The sequence below is a fragment of the Cricetulus griseus genome (genome assembly GCF_003668045.3).
Source record: "Cricetulus griseus strain 17A/GY chromosome 1 unlocalized genomic scaffold, alternate assembly CriGri-PICRH-1.0 chr1_1, whole genome shotgun sequence".
NCBI classification, from domain to species: Eukaryota; Metazoa; Chordata; class Mammalia; order Rodentia; family Cricetidae; genus Cricetulus; species Cricetulus griseus.
Window position 1 is genome coordinate 262,565,624 of NW_023276807.1, and position 10,086 is coordinate 262,575,709.

The following is a 10,086-nucleotide window of genomic DNA, read 5'->3' on the forward strand; positions in this document are numbered from 1 at the left end:
TAAGTATTATTTTAATTTCTCTCTGATTATGATGTAAAAATTGCTGTGATCTCAGAGAAGTCTACTCCATACATTTCAGACTGATAGAAAAGCCAGACATTGCATTGTTTATAAATATTTTCATTTAAATATTAGCATCAGTGTCATAAATGGAACATAACTTCACACATGGACAGTGGGCCATGATGCCTGACCTACATATGTTGTCATTCCTGTCCCCCTCTACTTTTTCCTTTACCACAAACAGGAACAATTAACAGGAAATAGCAGAAATGTATACATCTGTGGAAACAGTGATCTATTGATGATATTCTTGTTATTTGGTTGTATTTTGGGCAAATAATTGAAATTATTACATATTATTTTATATCCTCAATCAGGTATGGTTTACTTTTCCTTACCTTTCCTCCTCCTTTATTCTCCTCTCTTATCTTCTCTTTATTTTTCAGTAGAGGAAGGGAAGAAGTGAAAACAGTTTAGTCCTAAGTATCAAAAACTAGCCATTCAATTTCAAGAGTGCGATGTCTCCCACCCCCCGATCACATGACTGCAAATTACTGAAAGTGAAATGGAAGACAAACAGTCTTGGAATTCAGTTCAAAGTGTATTCTTGTACGTTTTAGAAAAGTCCAAGTTATGGTAATTGCTGATGGGGGAAAAATGTTTTCTGCAACTAATTTTAATTAAATTTAAATAAATTTAAATTAGAAACAAGTTTGCTTTACATGTCAATTCCAGTGCCCTCTCCCTCCCCTCCTTTTTTGGCCCCCACCAACCCCCTATCCTACCCCCTTTCTGCTCCCCAGGGAGGGTGAGGCCTTCCATGGGGAAATCTTCAAAGTCTGTTAGATCAGGGTCCTGGGCCTACTCATCCCCCTCCCCGTTGGTTGTCTAGGCTGAGAGAGTTTTTCTCTATGTGGAATGGGCTCCCAAAGTCTATTCTTATACTAGTGATAAATAGTGATCCACTGCAAAGTTTAAATAGTGAAAACAGAAGGGTGGTGGTGGCGCATGCGTTTAATCCTAGCACTCGGGAGGCAGATGCAGGTGGATCTCTGTGAGTTCCAGTCAAACCTGGTCTACAAGATCTAGTTCCAGGACAGCCTCCAAAATCCACAGAGAAACCCTATCTTGAAAGCCAAAACTAACTAAATAAATAAATAGTGAAAACATGGTGGAAACAGTGAAAGAATTCCTTTAAATACAGTAATCCAGTCACATTTAATTATTTCACTTTGAAAGGGGAAATATTATAAATGTGTTAACTAAACTGTTAATCCAATTAACTGTTTAACTTAGCTAGAGAAAGACTTAAAGATATCTGGCATTTTTCAAATGCAGATACATGACAATAACCCTAAAGTAGCAGAATAGATAGTCATGTGCCTAAAGTATCTTAATGTGTATACCCAATATGTTGTATATATTTATGTTCTCTTTAATAAATTCATTTTACCATTTAGATAATACCCATTGCTTTCCTGCAATAGCGATATATATATATATATATATATATATATATATATATATATATATATATTATATATATGTCCACGAGTGTATGTCACCGGGTATACCAACTATGTCATGAAACAGAATGTCAGCTATACATCATGGCCTATTAAAGTTTCATAAACTGTTCCTTTAAAAATTCAAATTTAACCTTCATGTTTTTATGTTTAAGAATGTTAGATTGGAAAGAAAATAATTTGATGTAATATGTTTGCATGAAACAACTGACTAATGATTTTTTTCTTTTTTTATCAGACCATTTGGCTCAAAAGTCACAGATCAAATGTATCTAATGGTAACTGTATTGATACTATAAAATGAACACTTTAGTATACATTTCTGAGAGACCTCGTGAGTTTGGAGTGATAATTGTTATTTCTTATAAAAGGCTGTTGGAGATCAAAATGCAGATTTTTAATAGAGGATTGATGTGGAGCAAATGATAAGCAGTTTGACTCTCGCCACTGCTGCTGAATGACGACATTAAAACATAACACTATAGTGCAAAATGTCAGGTACAGTTCTATTAAATATCAGAGTGCCACTTACTAGGTGAAGTGTTATCACCAAAATATATTATAAATAAAAACATCTCTAATGATTTTAGGTGGGCAATAGTAATGAATAATAATGAAACGTTGTATATTTCCAGGATAAAATACACATGCAATTATTTAAAATTTAGTTGTGTTTGTACAGTGCAAGTTCTGAGCCAGTATGTGATGGATATTTTTAATTTAAAATGTTCATAGATGGAACTTTGGCTTGCTGAGAGCTCACTAATCTTAGTACAGTACGCTGTGCTAAAGGTATTTTCATTTCATTCATTGTAAGAAATATTTTTAATATATCATCTTATTTGAGTTCAATTTAGATTTTACTGCAATAACTCAATATTAAATCATTTATATATATATTTATTAGTAGTTTAGAAAATGAATATCTTTAACCTTTGCTTATAAATCATTTTCACTACTAATGGACAATTTCTAGTGATCCCAACTTATATACTTTAAAGACTATTTTGTATAGTTCATTAAAAGCAAAGCTTAACATTAGATGTTGTCACCACACTTTCTGTACGTTTGCAGTGTGGTTGCTGTATATTTAAATAAAATGTAAAAGATAGTATTAAACCTAATTTAATTGTTTAGCAAGGTTGTTTGTCAAATACCATATTGTTTTGATCAGCAAGCTTCATATATAGGAGTAGTCATCTTTTCTCATTATACCCTTATCCTGTTTGTCTTCTTCAAGCTCTGTAACCAAGGTTAGACAGTCATAGTGAGACAGGGTTAGCTCTGGAAGACAGTCATACTGAGACATTGTCAGCTCTGGAAGACAGTCATAGTGAGACAGTGCCAGCTCTGGAAGACAGTCATACTGAGACAGTGTCAGCTCTCGAAGACAGTCATAGTGAGACAGTGTCAGCTCTGGAAGATAGTCATAGTGAGACAGGGTCAGCTCTGTAATACAGTCATACAGAGACAATGTCAGCTTTGGAAGACAGACATATTGAAACAATATCGTTTTAATTTTTGCAATGAGAATCATTCTCTGACCTTCCTTTTTAACAGAAGTTAGTATAGTTCTCTAATGAATTAATTTCAGTTATAATAAAGCAACCTCCTTGTGTTGAATGAAAACAAGTTTCTCCACACCATGCTGATTAAACAATAAGTAAGCAAGAACAATGTGAGAAAGGGAATGTGGATTTTAAATTGTCAATAAAGACTTATCACCGACTAATGATCGGCCTGTAAGCACAGAATCTTAAACAAGTGAATACTTTTTAATACATTTAAACAAACACCCTGGGTTAAATATATAGCCCCCACTGTAGTTTAACAAATATTCTACTGTACTTTAATAAGCATTAATTAATGTTGTGGGAGACCTATAAGTTAAGTCAAGAAAAATCTGGGATTTATTTCATCAGAACAGATTGATTTGTTTTTCTAGACAAAATGGAATTGCTCATCTTTTGAACTAGTGGTGTATCCTCCGTATAATCTTAACCTGTCAAGTTAACACAATATTACATTTTCTGATAGAGTGTGTACACATTAAACATGTTTAAATAAAATCCGTCCCTGTGATGTAAAATGTATGTGGCCAAGTTACGAGTTTGGAGTTCTTGTTTTATGGCTTGCCAGAGTGAATTGAATAAATACAGGAAGTGTCAGATTTATTAGGATTATAACATAAAAATCTAAATTAAATATAAGAAAAATCAGAACAGTATTGTGCTAAAATGTTAATGTTATGCTAGAAATATGTGCTTACGTGTCAAGGTTACCTATTTAGAATGACTTGGACTCAGAGAAAAGCACTGAACTGCTTAGGTTGTTTTGTTGCATAGTTAGTCTACTACATTATCATAAGAAAAGCTGTAGCAGTAATGTGGGATTTATTTTAATTTGCATAGAAAATGATTATTACATCTTGTACTGTGTTCTTGATGCAAAATGTTGAAGTTTGATTTCTTAGAGTACTAAAGGCCAGCTCAACCATAACTAACAAAACACAACAACAAAACCAAGTATTAGTTGTTATAAGAATCTTTTAGAGGATGAAAGTTAACTTGGCAAATTTGATTCTTTTTAATTAGTTTGAATTAAAAAAATAGGATTCAGAGTTGCCAAGAATGATGTCAATGTATTTGAATAAAACAATAATACAGGTAACACATATTTTTCATCAATAGTGGCTGATCTGCTGATTGTTGTGAATTGATTGCATACCTAACAAAATAACAAATCATGTGATGGAAAACACTGACTTTCCATGTATCCGTGCTTTTTTTCCTGAGGATATACAATTAGCATACTGTGTAAAATAATTTAAAATTTTGCATTTAGTATTTTTCTAGCAGAAAATATATTTGCTAGGTAAATATACCATGGAAGTGATATTTCCTTTTACTATCAACTTGGATGATATACCTTCTCCTTTCTTGACTGCAAAGTATGTTTTGCCAGAAATAATGATATTACATTCACAATTATTTAGTGCTATTTTGTACCATACTATAATGAAGGGATTAAAGTTAAAGTTATGATTCTAGGATCTGAAAACTTTCTTCAATGGTGTGTGTCTTTGGCAACTTTGGTAAACAACCCCAAGTTGGAATTTTTTAAAAGAAGAAAATTATCAAATAGGTTTTGAAAAGCTAAAATAAATGGAGATTGTAAGTCCTTTTCTACTGGGTATAGGTCAGTTGTGGTTCTAATGTTGTGACATAATAATTGATTATCATTGTTTCTGGAAAGACACCTCTCCATGTGATATGACCACATTTTTGGATGAAACCATCTTTCATTTCCTATTTTATGTATGTACTCTAAGAAAGTTACCTCAAAATGCATTTCCAATTAAGGAGACATTTGTTGCCAACATGAAAAAATAACTTAAAAATAATTTTTCAGTGTAACGTCTTGAGTTTGGGGTATAAACTTGCCCATTGAAATGCCATTCTAAACTTTAAGCATAATTTAAATATATACATTTTTCATTATTTCTTTTACAGTGAACGTGCATTTAGATGGTGATTGTTTTTTCATATATCATATTATTTTGTTTGCATTTAAAATGTTTAGAAAATGTATTTCAGGTGACTTCCATTATTCTGATTTTAATTCAAATATTAATGAACAAATAAGAGTTTAAAATTTCTTGCTTTTTGTAGAATTAAGTAGAAGAAACACAATAAATATGTTAGACAATATTTCCTGTCTTAATATGCAAAGATTGATAATTACACTTAATAACTATTAATGATTAGACTTATATTCCAGGTTTTTACTTTGAACATTATCAGCCCAATACTAAAAACAGAAAACATTTCTCAGATTTTCAAATATTGCAGTGTTAGTTAGTTAGTTTCAAATATAAGTGTTAGTTACTAGTCACACTGACAATCTCAAATCTTTCTCAAATGCCTTCAGGAACCATAAGAACTTTAGAGAGCTTTAGTAATTAGAATTTTGAACACTAACTGTGACAAATCTCTTATAAGTATAATAAACATTACCAAATTATTAATAAACATAATCAAGTACGGTAAATAATAAAAGAATATTAGTAGATATTAACTGGTAATATCTGATAAAAAAAAGTGTGGCTTCATTTTTCATAAGAGTTCTTTGATTGCTATATAGGACATAATTTTTGGGGGGGTTAAATCATCCAGAATCATCTAACTATATAGAAGTACTACTATTCGTACCACGTTTCGTACATATTATAAAACATAGTGTAGGACAGAGGTTTGCTTAAGTTGGCTGTATATATCAGAGGATCACAGTTCTGTGCCTGGCACTTACCTGGAATACAACAAATAAGCAAATGTTTATTGACAGATGTCTACATTGTAGTTGGATTTAGTGACTATCATGCTAATATTCATGCTTCATGAGTTAACAATTTCAGGGATGGTAAAGTTATTAATAATATTAAGTGAGAACTGAGGTTTCTTGTAGTAGAGTAAGAGAAGTCTTGTTCTTTTCCAGCATGATTGATGTCCTGCAATTTCTCCTCTACACTACGCAGAAACACACACACATGCGTGCTCACACACACACACACACACACACACACACACACACACACACACACACACACAGTAACATGAAGAATATTTTATATTTGCCCCTTTTCCCACCAACTTAGAAACAGTTAAGGGAAATGGAAATAAATTAAGGTATATTATAAAATTATTATTACATTCTTATAATTGTAAATGTTTGCTTTTGTCTGTTAACATAATTTCTGTTCTGCCATGACATCATCTTAGTGTTAGGAACACTGGGTTGCAGAGATGCTGGTGAAGCAATGGGAATGTCTGGCACTATCAGCGCATTCTGCTTCTGGTGTTTTGAGTAAGGTGAGGTGTTTACCTGTTTATTTAGAAACTCTTTGTGGACAGTATTACTGCCCCTAGCCATGAGAAAATGAGTTCATCTTTTTAATGAGAATGTTACCTCCAGGGAGAAAGCAATCCGGAAGGAATGACGGATTCCTCAGGGCACTGGCTTTCACAGGGACTCATTTTTCTCTAGGGCTGGCTGCATGCATATTTCAGTGGAGAGTGTTAATATTTTAAAATATTGCATTTTGTTACAACTCGCCATGACTGCAGGACAGAATATTTTGGAAAGTCTGTGGGGATATATTTTTCTAAGTACTTTACATAGATCAATCACAATTCAGGTAGCTTTGTTGAGTATTTCAGCTTACTTCATATTTGAAAAATATGAAATTATTTACATGCAACTTAGACACTTGGGAAAACTTAACAGAAAACAAGACACTAGCTTGAACACTACTCTCCAAATTTCATTATGAATTCTAAACATTGTGATTTCTAAACAGTATGATGTCATTGAGATATTTTAGGGAAAATTGTTTTTGTATTTTCTCCATGCAAATTTTCTTAATCTCAATGTTTGGGAGAGTTTGAGAAATGAGTATTTGCTTATTGTCATCCTTTAAAGCACTTCAGGGATGAGTATGTTAGGTTTGGAACAGTAGAGTTTGCTGACATCTTCTCATGATTCAGCATGACACTAATGCTGCCATATTTCCAAATTCAGTCACTTCTTTGAAACATTATTATGATAGTGGAAAACTAATGAAAAGCTTTTTTAAATAAACATTTTGTTCATATTTAGAATCTACTATCACCCCCTTAAAACATCAATTGTATACACAGTATTAACATATTGGAACAGGTTGCTTTTGTATTTCTCTGTTTACAATACACACTGTCATAGAAATTCCTTATACAAAATAACTTCATTTCACAAAGAATATTATTGCCACTATTACCATCAAATAATTTTGATAGAAATCTCAAGAGAAACATGAAAAGTACATTACTTTTCATGAACAAAAATCAAACATTTTTCAAGATTAGCACAAAAAACTGAAAGTTAGATTTTTATATTTAGAAAAAATATTGCCTGTTGTATTTTCTTTTAATCAAATTAATTTCTTATTCTTATTATTCATTAAACATTTATTTTCATTGCTATCATAAAACTGAAATTCCATTTGTTGTTTGAAATAAAACTACATCTTGATTAACAGATAAGTGCAGTACCAATTTGTACAATTGAATTATTTATATTAAAATTTCAAATTGTCTCAGAAATTAATTTCATAAATTAAAATATAAAATTTAACATTTGTGTCTAATGTGCAGTAAATTCCTTAAAGGAGAAAATTACTTACTATTCTATTAAATAAATGTCTTTTATTTGACAAGTGACTCAGTGTATACTACTGAACTGTGGACTTCTATTTAGCCTTCTTTTTCTGGGGAAGGTCGGTATTAATATACATAATTAATTACTTAATTTTTCAGTAGCTGAAGTTATAATTTCTGCTTTGACAAGAAACGGAAAGACAGAAATAGGCAAATAATAGGCAATCTCTTCATCTTATATCATAGTGAATCAAAGCATATTGTGAATATCATTGTACAGCTACTTTATCTTGAGGTATAACATATGTCTGTACCTATCTTGATTTTCTGACTAGGGACTGTACTAGTAGTTTGAATGTTCATACTCCTAGCTATCCACTTATTTTAATGGTTAGAAACCAAAATTAATAGTAAGATCGCATATTTTACAATAAATCTATTTTTGCACACACATGGACCACTATGGAAATCTTGTAAGTGTAAAAAAGGAGAACAAAAGTGTCTTATTTAGTTTTGTTCTTATATTTATTACTAAGATTAATTCAAATTTGAAAATATTTCTGTGAAACAGAAAATTTCTAATGCAGATGATATTGGATGACCACTGGAAGGGAAATTCAGAGTATAGATGTGATAAAACAAGGACAGATTTTAAAATAGTGAACTTTAGTTAACTGTAAATAATTATGCATTTAATACCTATCATGTAGTTTATGATCAGGATTTAAATTTTGCATTAAAATTTTTAAATTCTTACCTCTATTGTATTCTGTAGTGTGAACACTGGTCTTAGTATTTATACTGAAAACAGGATTGTTTTATTGAATTCTATTTGGTGTAATTTTTCTCAATGGAGATAGGTTATTGCTACACTTTTCCACCTAGAAATCATTCTATGTTTAAAGCCCAAAGTATGACCTTTCATCAAAGCATGTTGTGTTGGATGTATGTAGGCAATTACATATGTACTTATTACACCATCATAATGTATTTTTATATATATGAAGATATCTGTCTTTTTCTATTGAGTACACTAGTGTTTTATAAATGAAATGATGAAATTTCAGAATTCATTTACTACATGAGGTTTGGGATCTACTATCTTTCTCAGGCTTTGAAATCTCCAATGTATACAAAATATTGTTAAAAAATTCTACCTGTGGACTATTCATATTATTTTGTTATGTTTTGCCATTACAGTGAGATTTTTTACAGTATATTATTATATGCAGTGTCTATAATTATTTTAATTTAATGAGTTTTTAACCAATCTGCTTGTTTTAACCTATTTCTTCTTATCCTGAATATAACATCTATTGCCTCACAATATTTTTAATGAAATGAACCAGATGAATTTCTAAGCCACATAGAATACAATAATTTTGTGTATGTGTTTATATGTGGAAGTCAAAATGTTTTAAAGTAATGATATATCTTTGTATATGATGACAATACTCAGTCTCCTGAAATAATATATACATATATTATTTCCACTGTTTAATTTATTGACCTAACTTTGAACTCTGTTTTTTAAAGTATTTGTGTCAATATATTTGTCACATTTTGAAAGTCACTGAAAGAGCTGACAATCTAGTCAAACTAAAACAGGCCAGTGATACCTTCACTAGAACTATTGAACATTCCCTGCCCTGACTATAAACTGAGGTTTGGCCCCCTTAGGAATCTGGACCCCTAGTTAGCAATCAGCTCTCTGTTAATTTGTGTATATTACTGTGCTTCAGGAAAGTGCAAGCCTGATGATGGAGCCTCTTAGATCAAGAGATTTCAAGATTGAAAATGTCACTGTAACCGTACAACTAACCATAGTCTATGTGAAAAGAAAAGTAATAAAGATGCTAGAAGAACCAATTTAGCTTCAAACAGAACATTTATAGAGCAACACCTTGTGCATGGAATCCAGAGGAAGAATCCAGCTGATTATGAAGAAAATGAGACAGCAAAGATAAATACTCTTCTGGATTTTTTTTCAGTTTATATTTGCAACTTTGGTTATAAAACATAAAAAATGTGAGTGATGGGAAATATATAGGATGTATGTGAAACAATATTTGCATGTGTGTTTTAACCAAATCCAAATATTTTAAGTAGTATAAACTATGGTTGACTGAAAGGAATAATTTAACTGCATTTGCCTCAGTATTTCAAAGATAAATATAAAATCACAATGTTCTCATAAATTAAAGATACATTTATTTAAAATTAGTTTATTTTATTAACTACTAAATTTGAAATCATCTTAGTTTGTTTTCTATTGCTGTGATAAAGTAGATAAAAATAACTTGGTTAGGAATCGGTTTATTTCTGCTTACAGTTTACAACCAATCCATCATGAAGAAAACTCAGTC